Raw genomic sequence first — 14,111 nt, 5'->3', positions numbered from 1 at the left:
TCATAACACATTGAAAATGACAAGAGCTGGGAAAAAGCAAAAAAGAGCTATATATATTTCACTTCTTCATTGGAATTATAATTTCTTTCATTAAGATCTGTTACATTTTCTTAGTGTAGCCAAAAAGATATAAAAACAAATGATGGTAGGCTAAGTTAGTTAGTCCAATTTTCCCCTGAAAGCAATTAAGAGTACTGAGAAAATATATTTTCTTTAAATATCATATTAATCATATTGTAGAGATTGGAGTGAACTCCAAACCCAGTGCTGGGCTAGGCCCAAATTTATTAATTAAAGAAAATGAAATATCAGACATCTACATTACATTTGCCTTGATGGCGTTTACTGGTAAGAGGAAGTGTGTGTGTGTGTGTGTGTGTGTGTGTGTGTGTGTGTGTGTGCGCGCGCGTGGTTCCCTGACTGAGAAGATAAGAAATCAAGGCCCAGTGTTTACACCGGAGAGAAGGTTAACAGGAATCTTCACTGCATGAAGCTAGGATGCCAAAGGGCTACACAATCAAGCAAGGTAAGTGTGAACCTGATGTACACCTGCCACCATGTACCTTGACAACATCTACGGGAAGACTATCTGTTGAGTCTGTTGTCTGATTTGTTTTGCGCCATTGTTTTCTTTGTCATGAAATTGACCAGAAGTATAACAATAAAGGTAGAAACAAAGTCCCTGCGAAGTTATCGCCACAGCCCAGCCTCCAACCCTCTAGCAGAGAACCATAGCCTGAGTAAGGTAGGTAGTTACTGCCATTTTGGGGGTGGGGTTGCTCTCAATTGATTTGGTGCACAGTTGCATTAAAGAGTCAAACACGAATCTTTTCTGGATGAAGATCCTTTATTCTACACACAGAGAATTTCTGTAAATAAGGTTTAATGTCAGTGAGCAACATGGCACTCTTGTCAAAAATATCATTAGTGAGATCCAGTAGAAGCAAAAAATTCAGCAGATGGAACCCTGTCTGCCATCATTTCTGGAAGAAGAAATTCACTAATATAAGTTTAAAACAGAGTTCCAACAAGAAAGGAGAGAAATTAAAAGGCAAAGAAAATACTTGAGACATAAAAGTTGATTCCAAAACAGAGGAGAGATGTTATTTAAGGAAATCTAAAGGTTTACCAGGATAAATAAAAATAAACTTTATATAGAGGTAGCATAGCTGAAGAAAACAAAAGGAAAGATAATATTTTTTAAAAAAAGAAGAAAACAAAGGACTAAATCTAGAACATGCCAAGAATTCCTAAGCCTCAATAACAAAACAAAATAATAGAACATTGAAACCATTTGTATTCCATACACAAACATAGCTAGTGAAATAAATGAGTGGAAAAATTATAATTCCCCCAGTAGAAAAGCAAACACATTCAGTTTGATTACTGATAGCCAAACTGTAAAACTCTTAGTTAAAGAAAAACAACTTATGAGTTTTTAAGATAAGCAGATATCTAGAAATTTCTCACATTGATTCTAGCTGACCTAAGAAACTGAATAGACATTTTTCCAAAGCAAATGTAAAGGTGGAAAAAGATGCTCAATAGCACTAATCATTAGGAAAATGCAAATCAAAACTGCAATTAGATACCACCTCACACCCACTAGGATTACTAACAAAACATCAGAAAATACAAGTACCCCTAAGATGTAGAATAATCGGAAACCTTGCACATGGCTGGTAGGAATGTGAAGTAATACAGTCACTGCAGAGAACAATATGACAGTTACTCAAGAATTAAAAATGAAATGGTGATATTATCCAACAATTCTACTTCTGGATATATAACCAAAATAATTGAAAATTGGGGCCTGGAAGAGATGTGCGCACACTCATGTTCATAGCAGCATTACTCACAGTAGATAAAACATGGAAGCAACCCAAGCCTCCATGACAAATGATTTAGTAGGCACAAATGTGATATATGCATGCAATTTAATATTATTCAACCTAAAATAAATAAATTCTATATTTGCTACAACATAAATGCACCCATTATACTAAGTGAAATAATCCAGTCACACAAAGACAAATACTATGTGATTCCACTTATGTAAGGTCCTGGAGTAGTCAAAATCATTGAGAGTGGAGGTTTCTAATGCCTGTGGGTGGTAGGAACAGAGAGTTACTGTTTAATGGGTATAGAATTTAAGTTTTACAAGATATAAAAAGTTCTGGAGATAGATGGCAAGGATGGTTGTATACCATTATAAATGTATTTAATGCCACTGGACTATACCATTAAACATGGTTGTAGGTGAAAAATTGTATGTTATATATATTTTATCAGTAAGACATGTGAAAATATGCATTTACTACCTGGTTTATGATAGACATAGTCTTATATGTACAAAGAGGAACAATGTGTACAAATGCTCTCAAAATTTCTAATGTGTGTAATGGAGAACACAGTATATAGAATATGTTGGAAGAAAAATATATATTACTGGAAAACATATTGGAAGAGGGAAAAATATTGAAAGAGGAAATTACAAGAGTACTTCTACAATGTTTAAAATGTGCCATGACCCAAAAGCAGCACCCTTCCCAGGGCAGGACGTTTATCATCCTGTGCTGCCTATTGTGTAAAGTCTGAAGTTCGCTCTTTCCTGTGATTTGTCAGTGGTTCTTGTTCCTTAAGAAGAAATGTTTTTTCTGGACACTATTATTAATTTATGGCTGGGAATGGAAATCCCTAACTTTCTCAAGTTGCTAAATTGGTTATCACTCATTTTTGACTTTTTATTTTCCACATTATTCATATTTCTAATCTGTCATATGCTCTGCCACTCATTTTTTTCCCTTGTGTGTTATTTTAATCCTTTTTATTCCTTTACTATCATTTTTGTTTGGTTTAAGTAATTGGAAGACAAATGTACGTGTTGTATCTTCCATGTTAGAATTCTTTGTCTCCTCAAAAGTCAAGGGCTCATCATGGCTGTTACCTTCCGGGGGTTCTCATAAAAGAATTCGTTTCTCGCTTTATTGAATTTTTGGTGGCTACCTGTATTTCTTCTTGTGTGGCTTCTAGCTCAATTATCAAAACATATCACTCCAATCTCGGCTTCCATCATTATATAGCCTTTTCCTCTGCTGTATTACTGTAAGGACACTTTCAATTATATCACTGAGTCCACCTAGATAATCCAGTATGATCTCTCCATCTCAAACATTTAATTTATTCACATCCATGAAGTTCCTTTGACTATATACAGCAGCCCCCCTTATCTGTAATTTCACCTTCTGCTGTTTCAGTTACCCATAGTCAACCATGGTCCAAAAATATCAAGTGGAAAAGTCCAGAAATAAACAACGGGTAAGTTTTAAACTGTGCATTATTCTGAGTAGCGTGATGAAATCTTACATTCTCCTGACCCATCCCACCCAGAATAGGAGTCATCCCTTTGCTCAGCATATCCATATCGCGCATGGTTCGTGTCCATTGAGCGCTTAATCAGATCAGTTATGAGAGAGAGAAACTACATGCACATAACTGGGATGAAGGCATATCGTTGTAATTGTTCTATTTATTATTAGTTATTGCTGTTCATCTCTTACTGTGCCAATTTATAAATTAAACTTTATTATATGTATGAGTATATAGAAAAAACAGTGTATAGCATGTGGCAAAAGTAGGTTTACAATTGTGAGTACATGAAAGTTTACTTTTGCATTATTATTTATTAATTATTGTATTATTTTCCATATTAACAACTGTAAAACTACTTTTGCCCCACCCTATATAGAAGGTCCTATACTATCCAGGGTTCAAGCATACTCTGGGGATCTTGGAATATATTCCCTACAGATAAGGGGCGATTACTATAAATGAACATAGTCATAGAGTCCAGGAATTAGGGTGTCGGCATTTTTGGAGAGACATTTATTTACTTAGACTATCACAAATATCCATGATTCCACTTTTTGTAATATTTTAATGCATTTTTTCCTACAATAGTCATCAAATCCCTAAGAAGATAGAACCTGATCCTTTTTTTTTTAAATCCTTGAACAGTAGTGACTTATGTGTGGAAACTATAAAATAAATTTCGGTGTCAGTACAGGACATTTGTATTATGTTATATCTATGTTGAAGCAAATATTCATGATTGTACTGCATAATTAGGTCAAAATACTTGTCAGGAGGTAGATGAATCATTCTATAAAAAACATTAGATTGCATGAGAAGATGAGAGTTTGAAATAGTATTTAGTGTACTTAATTGGGTATGACTTTTAGATAGTTATTTAAGAAGAATTTGTCCAGCTTTCCTACTTTTGAAAATGGAGATTAAGATACTTCTATATCTTGATTTTTTTTAAAGAGCATGACGCATTTTGGTCACTTTATTAAATGACCTTAAATAGTTGAAGTTTCAACAACTAAATAGCACTTTGAATGGTGAAAACACAGATAGTACAATGTTATTTTTATAGTTGAATGCTTTTCTTTAAAAACACAATTCCAGTCCCCATATATATATTACAAAACAACCTTAAAGGAAGAAGTGGCATCTTTTTTTATAGCACTTAAGATACTTAGTACAGAAATGAAAAACAATCTAATGGAAACAAAGGTATCTTCGTAACTGTATGATTTCAGAAGCTAAAGCTGGAAAAATGGACTGAAACATTACAAAATATATACAACATACAATACTAAATAATACTTTTCATCCAGCAAAATATAATAAGCTGTGAAATACAGAGAATTTAGCAGGCAAAACTGTATTACAAGTGACCTGTTCTATGGATTTGTTTTTTCCTCATTCTTTGTTCTCAATGCAAACTTTGGATAAATTTTAACAGTGATACACTTGGAAATATACTTACATTTTCCAAAAGTCTAAGCTATTTTGCTATCAGATATCTACTGTTTAGCTTTCAGTACAGATTATTTGTTATGACTCTTCACAGCAGTTACCCTTTCCTGATAGTTGTTTATCAGCATGAATTTGAATGAAATCCAAAAGTGTCCTTGAGGAAGCAATAATTAAGATATTTTTAGACAAGACTTTTTAACCAAGTAAATTCAAGACTGGAGATAATCTAGCATCTCTGATAACATGCCTTTACAGACTTGACCTAAAACTACATGACTCTACTAATTAAACAGTGGAGTCAGCATTAATTTTCTAATTCTCAGGGCATTCTTTCAAGTCGAAATCTAAAGCCCTAAATAGACTGTAACTTTGATGACTTCAGAACTCACATACAAAAAAGGAAAAATCAAAATTCTTCAACATAGAGTACCCTGATGAAATAGAGCGTCTAATGTGAATCAATATAACAAGAGAAAAGTTATCTCACGTTATGAGGTCAAGATACTGTAATTTTCCCTATGATATATGTTTAGAAGGCACACTCCAAAATAAAAAGATAAAAGAAAAACATAAGATTAAATGAAAAGAAGTAACATCTAAAGAATGATGATTTTAAAGTCCCAAAACTCATTGAAAAAAGTATTGATTGGTTACTTTCACAAAAATAATTCTAAAATTACTCACAAAGACAAATATGCTCAGCCATGTGGAACTTCGAGGATGGTGACCCTGGGTCGTAGTTAATGGCCTGTCCATCCTTAGTACACAGGCAGACACTGCCTCTGGGGTTGCCACCTCCACCTCAAACCATTCAAGAGTTCCCAGGTTTTGTCACCTCTGAACTTATCCCTTTTTCCTTCTCAGTCTCTAACAAATTCCCTCTCAAAGGCCACACTCCTTCTTTTATGCTAATCATGTGTTTCCATTCCCTCTTTGAGAAAGCTTGATTTTTTGCCCACAAAGAAACCACATTATTGAAACCAGTGACCTATTTACTGTCCCCTTCAGTGTCTTAAAACTTGGAGATATAGGATAAACACTGGATGGGTAGAAAAAAATGCACTATTCATTTCTGTCAAATCTATGCATGGAAAATAAGGCAAATTTAGGGATTAAATAAGTTAACAGGTGATGAGTTCTTAGACAAGTATAAGCTAAATACTCTAGTTGTTATTATTGTTATGTTTTTAATCCTCACCTAAGAACATGTTTATTGATTTTAGAGAGAAGTAGGAAAAGACAGAGAAAGAGAAAGAGACAGCGATTGGTTGCCTCCTGTAAGCACCCTGACTAGAGATCTAACCCAAAACCTAGGTACATGCCTTGGCCAGGAATTGAACCTGCGACACTTTGGTGTACCGGATGACATTCCAACCAACTCCAACTGAGCCACCTGGCCAAGGCTTTTTTTTTTATTTTTAGTGTTTATAGATGAATTTGGAAAGAAAGACATCTAAAAAAAATAAATAAAAATAATTTTGGAACTGTGAATCTCTTATATTCTCTGGAAGCCCCGAATATTTGTACTTCATATCCCACTTCTTCAAGTCTTTACTAAAAACATAGAGTCAGTTATAGACTAAACCATCATCATTTATATCTCAGTAACAATCTGCAAGAATGGAGTGCATGTAATCATCTTGTTAATCATACAGCACCTCCACAAAATTATACCTATAAATGCTTTTTGACTTTTTTGTTTTTGTCTTGAACAATATTAATGAATGTATTTTCAAGAGGCTAGAGGTTCAAAACTTATAAATGAGTCCTTTACAAGTAGTTTAATATTATAGAAACTATGAAAAAAACAAAACATCAAAATCAAACAAACTGATATAGTTACAAGAATTATTACTTATAATACATTTATTTTATCATGTAGATACATTGCACAGTTCATTTTCATAGAATTTAATTATAAAATGATTAAAATAATAAAATGGAATCTCTGAATTTAGGGTTGAGTTCTATGTTATCTTCTAAATAAATAATTATCATAACTTTCTCTTCTTTCTTCCTTTTTTCTTATTAAATGGTGTATGTTAAAATATGTTTTAGATCGCTCCTATGTAAACATAATAGGATGAAGACTACTGAGTTCGCCAATTGTTCAGTTACTGTTTTAAAAACAGTAGCTTGATTGAGGGCTTGAAATGGAAGAGATTCTGGGGTAGAAGCCCAAAAGGAAATAAATTCCTGTGATATGATTTCTTTTTCCCACATTGTCTTTTAAAATTTTTGAAAGGATTACAAACATCTAAAATTATTCTTTTCTTTGCAGATCCTCACAAGATTTGCACTCTCACGTTCTCCATGTTTAAAATCAAAAAGTCTTCTGATCCACCATCAAAAATAACACCTCCTCCCAGTCACTCTCTAACATATTATCCTGCTTTATTTTTTAACACACAGCATTACCTAAAAATCACATATCTCATTTATTTATTTATTATGTATTCCCCACTAGTATATAATGTCTATTGTTTTATTTGTTCTGAATCCCCTGTGCATAAGCAGTGCTGAAGTGCACAGGTTTTAGCATCATACAGCCGAAGTTTGAAACCAGCGCCACTACTTTGCTGATGAACTCTGCGCCAACGTTTTCTAATTTTTAAAATGAAGGTTATAATGGTATTTATATGATAAGCTGTGTTGATGATTATATGATACCCTAGAATACTGCTTGGCACCATTAACAGTATATAAAAGGCTTGCGATTATTTTCCTTCCTTCCCCCCTTCGTTTATTTCTGTGCTGTTTTCTTTGTTCTTTCCATGAAGTAGGTTTATACACAACATGGCCCATTTCTATGAGCAGCATTATCTAAGCCTTTACTTTTTACTTACGGAGTAAAGGACGGTGTTCATGAAACTCATCCCCACACTCTTCTTTGAAAAGTTATTCACTCTCTCATATTTTGTAATTTGATTTCTCAAGTAGTTCATAACTTCTTTAAAGAATCAAAAATAATGTTATTTATAAAATGTAAATATTGAATAGAATTATTTCAGCAAACTTTTAATTTTTAATTATTTTAATTATTTTTTTGAGTTCTCATGTTTTATTCCTCAAAGACCAAGAAAAGTAGCTCTTAGTAAAATGGCATGTTAAATCTCATCTCAAACATTGTACTTGAGTGAACATCAGTCATTTTATTTTTATTTTTTAAATTTTTAAATTTTATATATTATTTCACTTAACATAATATTTTTTACTGTTGTTCAATTATACTTGTCCCAATTTCTCCTCTGTTGCTCTCTCCTGTCCTGTCCCCCATCCCTCACTCCCAGCAAACTTAAATGTGCCCAGAGGACACTAAAGATATAGTAATTTGATACCTAAAATTACACTTTTAAGAAAATACTTATCATCATCAATCAGAAATTTTAAGGAGAAAATCAGTCATTTTCTCTTTCAACTCTTTTACACATCCCAATTCTTCCATACAACACTGTCTTAAAGCATTATATTTTATTCTTGGAAATTGTTCTCTATTCTATCTTAATTTTTTATAACAATATATTTATCCAATGAAATGATTTCTTTGCCTATGTGCTAAAAGTTATCCTGGATTGTATTTTCAGTACAATATCTATTAGTATACAAATGATCAAAACAATATAATATATTACAAAGTCTGAATATTTAACGTAAGTAATAAATATTTCTAGAACTGAACCTTCTCATGAGATGTAAAAGGCTTTCCCCTAATTAGTTTAATTATTTGAGAATGAACATTTTTCAATGCGTAAATGACAAATGGTTTAGCATCAATTGTATTCTTGCTTTTCTCCTTTAAGTCTGTAAGCCCTGAGAAAATTTGTTCACATAAACAAATAGATGGGAATAGAAGAAATTTTATTATAGAGGTGTTAATTATTTGAACTATATCTAAAAATCATATAATAATCTATGTGCCAAAAAATCATCTAATGATCTATTTTGAAAAATTACTTTTAATAATATATCAGCTAACAGCTAGATTAGATTTTTCTTCAATTTCTTTGCTTCCAGAGAATTCTTAATTGCTTGTTGAAGCCTTTTTACGATGACTGCTATAAAATCTTTGTCAGATAATTCCAACCTATGATTCATCTTAAAGTTGGCCTCTGTTCACTGTTTTTTCTCATTCATGTTGTGATTATCTCAGTTCTTGCTTCCTGCACATCTTGGGCATATTATGAGGCTGGATTCTATTCAATCTTTTTTTTTTTCTTTTAGCACATTGTTTCCCTTTAGAGCATAGCAGGAGAGCTGGGTGGGTGTGTAAGTTCAGCTCACTGACTCATGGTACCGTTTAGCAAAAGGGTGCCTTAGAAATTCAACTCCTCTTTCCCAGAGAAGGTGGGACGCTGACTTACACTATCTCATAGCTTCCTGGGATGGAGACTCAGGGTAGAGTGTAAGGTGAGGTTCTTACTGAGCCCTGATGTAACAAGCAAAGATAAGCTAAGAGGGAATCCTTACTGTTTTGTTGCTGCAGGGTGAGCATTTCTGGACTCTGCTGACACTAGTAAGGGATTGGGAAGAAGCACAGTGCCAAGCAGTCCCACCTCCCGCTTCTTCCTCTGCCTGGTAGATGCCAGGTGGAGGTGGAGGTGGAGGTCCAGTTCTCGAATGGCCCTCATGGACATCAGGGGTGGCACAATGAAAGCAGAGTACATATTAGCCCTCACTTTCGGCACCTTGTTCAGTCTTGTTAATATCATTAAACCAGGTGGAGTTAGAGGCTCCTGGGAGGGGGTGAAGCATATTGGTGACTAGCAACCCACCTTGTACCGCCTTATCAGGTCTTGTTTCTTCTCTTGATAGACCCAACTGACCTGGGATAAAACTCCAAGCACTGTCTGCTTTCTATTGGGAGGGGTTGGATGATCAACTCCTTGTTTAGCCTCCCCAGCTGGTGGGAGAGGTAGGGTAGGGAATGTGAGGTGGGGGTGCAAAATCAAGGCTGTGCATTGCCCTGCTGAAAATATAAATGTGTGGTAATTTTTTTTTCCATTAACTGGGGGAGGCAGTGCTGCTAAAATCACATGTTACTGTTCGACTACCCTTTTCTTGTTCTTCTGGCCAGGTTAAAAAGGCTTTCCTGGGGGTTTTTTTGGTCTGTGCCTGTTGGTGGCTCTAGGCTGGAGGCTTCTACATTGCTATGTCTCTCCTGTATGGGAGGCAATGAGAAAACCCAGGGGACTTCTCAGTGTCAATGCTCAGGTCCTGGGGACCTTAGGCAGCCTGTCTTATCTCCAACTTCCAGAGTCTTCCTATATATGTTTCTTTGATGTATTATTTCCAGATTTTATTTTATTTTTTAGTTTTAAGAAGGAGGGCCTGTAAGGAATAAAGCTACCTCATATTCATGAAATTAGAAGTCTCCTACCCTCAATTTTTTTTAAAGCAAAGAGTTGGAAACAACTTGTCTTGCAAAAACTTTCTATTCAGTCCTAGATTCAGTCTTTTTTCTCTATTTTAAGTAAGTGGATATAAAAGAGTTTGATGACTCTCATTAAATAATTTAAAAATAATTTTTAATTTTATCTGCCATTCTTTCAATTAAAGCCACCTTTTACTAACCCAATAAAATATTTTTTGTTATTTTTATCTTATGCATTTTCTATAATTCTTCTCAAAAATTTCGGCTAGATATTGAGTTTATGAATTCTGGTTTAACAGGAGTGCCAGGCATCCTCACTGACATCCATGATTACGGTTTCCATTTTGACACCCTGGAGTATTTTCTGCCTCAAGATAATGTACCATGATAAGATTTGTGATACTTTTTTTGCTAGTGGTGGCGGCGGCGGTAGGGTGGAGTAGAAGAGGCAAGGAGAGGTAGAAAAAAACACATAACTTGATGCCTGGCCTACAGGCTATTCTAAGGTAGGATCACTTTATGAACTAGTGCCTAAGGAGTTTGAGAATCTGACCTTAAAACTGTCAGTGCCCATGAATCCATTAGGGACATGCAGACTTATTGAAAGTCACAGATTCAGGTGAATTCTTCTTGTCTCTTGCATTTCGGAGTGTTTTGCTTTCCCTTTGAATATCTTTGCCTGAAATTGTGAGAGGGAAGCATCAGCTACCCGGACAGGTCTTGGCTGGATGACCCGAGCCTCTTACATTATTTGTGAAATGCAGTGGGCTCACAGTTACTTCTTTTGGGTACTGAATGCTGATTGTATTGTATGCTAAGGTAGGAGATGCTGGGTTTCAGAAAATTCCTTCAAAGTGGCCTTCAATCTTGAAAGGTGTACTTCTGTTCCATTCAGACAGGTAAAATTGTTTTCTTCTCCCATTTATCTGTTTCTCCCAGAAGGAAGGTCTACTATTCTTCATTCCTGAATGGAGAACTTAAAGATATCCACCATATGTTTTTCTCTAGGTTAAAAGAGAATTGGTGAGAAAGATTGCAGATGCTACTGAATAATTTGAATTTTGTGTGAGTTGAAGCAGGGAGTTATCCCATAATCTTTCTTTAAAAAAAGTTGGCCCCTATTTATTTAGGTTTGGGCATTAGACTATGCCCCTCTTATGCTTTTTGATGCTTTCCTATTCCTTATATTTTCATTACCCTTTTTTTCTTTTTCATGTTTGGAATGAGAGGCTCAGTCAAATCAACCTGTGAAATACCTACTTCTTTTAGTTGCGTAAAATATTATGTACAAGCAAAGGGAAGGGAATCATTCCCTCACTATATACATACAACAGAAATCACTCTCTCATAGTTCTAGAGGCCAGAAACTCAAAATTAAGATATTTGTCAGCAGGGCCCTGCTCTCTTTGAAGGCACTACAGGGGACTTCTGTCTTGCCTCTTCCAACTTCCAATGGCTCTAGGCATCCCTTGGCCTGTGGCTGTATAATTTATCAGCTTACCATCCATATGGCTCTTACATACCTCTTCCTCTGAGTCTGCCTTTTCTTCTGTCTACTGTTCAAAAACATATTATTGCTTTTAAGGCCCACTTGGATGGTCCAGGATAATTTAATTTTAAATTATTTAACTACATTTGAAAAGACCCTTTCCAATATAAGTCACATTTGCAGCTTTTGAAGTTTATAGTATAAACCTGTCTTTGTGGGACTTCAACCTATTAGAGTAAATACGGCTAGCTGAATTTCTTTGAGTGCCTCTTAAGCGATAGTTGCTTTAACTAGTGAAACCAATTTGCTGAGATAAAACTTCATTTGCAATTTCAACAGTACCATTTTGCCAACTGTTTCCCATATAACAACCAAAGGTATCAAAACAATTAAATGTATATAAAATCAGTGGTTTCCTTCACAGCACCTGCTATGAATAGCCATTATATATCAAAAATATACTCAGTAGGTAGATCGTATGCATAGAAAATGTAGGTTTAGCCCTGGCCAGGAAGCTCAGCTGGTTAGAGCATTGTCCCTACACACCAAGGTTGTGGGTTACATTCCAGGTCAGGGCACATAGAGGAAGCAACCAATGAATGCGTAAATAAGTGGAACAACAAAATCAATGTCTCTCTCTCTCTCAAAATCAATAAATTAAAAAAATTAAATATCATATGTGTTTAAAAATGCAGATTCCAGAAGCCATTTCAGACCTTAAACATTCCAGAATTTTTGACATGCACTAGAAATCTCCATTAACAAGTGACCCTTACATAGACTAAATTTTAAAAATCACCACAGATGCCACTTACTTCTTCCTGTCCTTTAAACTCCTTATGTTGGCTGAGTAACAAAGCAATCAATTCACCATCTTCATTGGCCATTACTAGAGCTTTGCTGCTTCTCAAGAGTTTTTGTAAATTTGATTATACAAAACAAACAAACAAAAATATGTGGGTAGAAGACTAGCACATCAAATAATTAACCCATGTGTAAAATCTAGGTTAACTGTCATCATAATCGTCAAATAATTTTATTTCTAATTTGTGAGGGGTAAATTGGAAAAAATTTCGTCCTATTTTTAAAAGTTATTACTCTCTTTATTTCCCTGGCAAATTAAAGATAAAGTAACAAACCATTTATTCCCACAAATTGATATTAATGTTACCTCTGAAAATAATTAACAAGAATCTGAATGCTCATGTGGTCTTAATGAACAGTTTCCCTTTTTCCTTCTTACTGGTGAGTTTGAAGCAAATTATCTGAAAAAAAATAGATTCTTATTTTTGCCATTCAGAACAGACATTCTTTATTTTTCACAATAATACTTATTAATATTTATTGAAAGATAATGAAAAATACCAAATTATAGAGTTTTAAGTTAAAGCTTCAGAAACAAATTTCATCAGTGAGAAATCTTTAAGTCAGATTTTAAAGGAATGTGTTGACATTTGAGAAGTCCATCAAAATGATCATGAAGTCTTCACAGAAGGAAGAAATCTGTAAATCAAGAAAGAAATTATTTAACTAAGTCTTTCATGTTTAAATCTGTTCTAAAGAGGCATTTGAAAACTCTAGAAACTGCAAACAAAGTAACAATAATAACAATCCATAAAATTAAGATAGAATCTTATATGGAAAAAATAAAATGACTTTACACTTTGTGCAGTTGGGTGGTCAGAAGCCTTATATACTCTGCTTTCAAATGTTTACTTTTTGACCATTTTATTTTCTTTGGTTCCACCCTGAATGAATGGGAGCCATGGGAGAATTGTGAGCAAAGGAGTGATGTGATCTCATGTATTTTTGTCAGATTAAAACAACTGGACTTAGGTAGGAGAGCCTTTATATGAAAAGGTTAGTGTAACAAGAGGTAAGAAATACAATCATTAGACAGAAAAGAATTTTTCTCTTGTAAGAAGGAATGAACAAGGCTACAAAGAGCCAGCTGTGGTGGAGTAGGGTGATCAGGAAATATTTCTCTGGAGCTCAGCCAATTCTCAGGAGGTTATTTTAAGGAGAGAAGAAGGGTGGTTCTTTGCAGTAAGCCATATGCTGGAACACAAAAGGGTGGGTGGATTTGTTAAACCCTCACTGTCTTCTAGGATCACATAACAGGGTAAGTTCAACAATGTTCGTTTTGAAGAGATCATTCTGATTGGTGTAAGAATAGGCCCATGGGGACAAGAGTAGAACGAAGGAAAGAGCTTGTCACAATGATGTTGGCTTGGACCCAGTGAGTAGTCAGATTTTACACATATTTTAAAGGACTATTATTAAGATATATCCATATACTCATATGAACAGCGAGTCTGTTACTTGCAACTGCTGCATTGAATTTTCTCTTCACAGTACACTGAAAGCAGTTACTTGGACATGGAGTATTCACATACTGAAGTTACCTAGGCTCTGCTGGACCACTCT

Source organism: Pteronotus mesoamericanus, unplaced genomic scaffold (assembly GCF_021234165.1).
Source record: "Pteronotus mesoamericanus isolate MK-2021 breed Mesoamerican mustached bat unplaced genomic scaffold, CSHL_Meso_final contig_74, whole genome shotgun sequence".
NCBI classification, from domain to species: Eukaryota; Metazoa; Chordata; class Mammalia; order Chiroptera; family Mormoopidae; genus Pteronotus; species Pteronotus mesoamericanus.
Note: the sequence above shows the minus strand (reverse complement) of the source record.